A 1,179-nucleotide genomic window follows, 5' to 3' on the forward strand; every position below is an offset into this window, starting at 1 on the left:
TATCCCACAGAGCAGGTGATGGTTTTGAACTGCTGACCTTTTGCTGACCATAGTCCAAAGCTTAGCTGAAAGTGCCACTACACGCAAGCGCACGCTATCGCACACACACACACACACACACACACACACACACACACACACACACATGAGGGGCTTCCAAAAGTTTGTGGAAAAAATGGGATTAAAAGACAATGGAATTTTTCCACAATATTGTTGAAGTCTCCCCATATGGAACTATAATAAAGTAAATTTTACAAAACATACATATGTACAATTACACAGCTTATTCCCCACAGGATTCCCCTAAAGAAAAGACAGCACCCCAGTAGTCTCTTGTGGTGGTTGTTGTTGTGTGCCATCATTGGTTCTGATCCGTAGCGAGCTTATGTACAACAGAACAACACACTGCCCACTAGTGCGCCATCCTCACAACTGTGCTTCTGCCGGAGCTCATGGGTCCAGTCCTTATGGCAATCCATATCCTTAAGGGCCTTTCTCTCCTTTGCTGCTTCTCTGTTTTTCAAACATGGGGCATTTCTACAGAGACTAATCTCACCTAACAACATGCCCAAGTATGCAGGATGAAGTCTCACCAGCCTTGCCTCTAAGGAGCACTCTGGCTGTCGTTCTTCCAAGACCATTCTATGTATCCCTTTAGCAGTCCATGGTACGTTCAATATTCTTCTTGAACACCACAATTCAAATGCATTGATTCTTCTTGGGTCTTCCTTATTCAACATCCAACTTTCACATGAATATGAGGTAGTTGAAATGGGCCACGGCTGGGGTCAGGCACGCCTTAGTCCTCAAAGTAACATCCTTGCTTTTCAATATATGGTACGATATTTCAATGTATGATATGACATGGCATGGTATTTTCCAAGTCAGTTCCAACTGTGCCAAGTCAATGGCACCCAACAACAACAAAGAGGTCCTGTGCAGCAGACTCACCTAATGGAAAATGTTTTTTGATCTCTTGACTGCTGCTTTCATGAGATTGATTGTTGATTCAAGCAATGCAAAATCTTTGACAACTTCAAACTTTTCTCCATGTATCAGATGTTACCTATTGGTTCAGTTGTGAGGATTTTGATCATCTTTATATTGAGCTTTAATCCATACTACAGGCTACAATCCTTGATCTTCATCAGCAAGCACTTCAAGGTCTCCTTCTTTTCA

Source organism: Echinops telfairi, unplaced genomic scaffold (assembly GCF_000313985.2).
Source record: "Echinops telfairi isolate 266 unplaced genomic scaffold, ASM31398v2 ScPeMD7_27;HRSCAF=92, whole genome shotgun sequence".
Taxonomy (NCBI): Eukaryota; Metazoa; Chordata; class Mammalia; order Afrosoricida; family Tenrecidae; genus Echinops; species Echinops telfairi.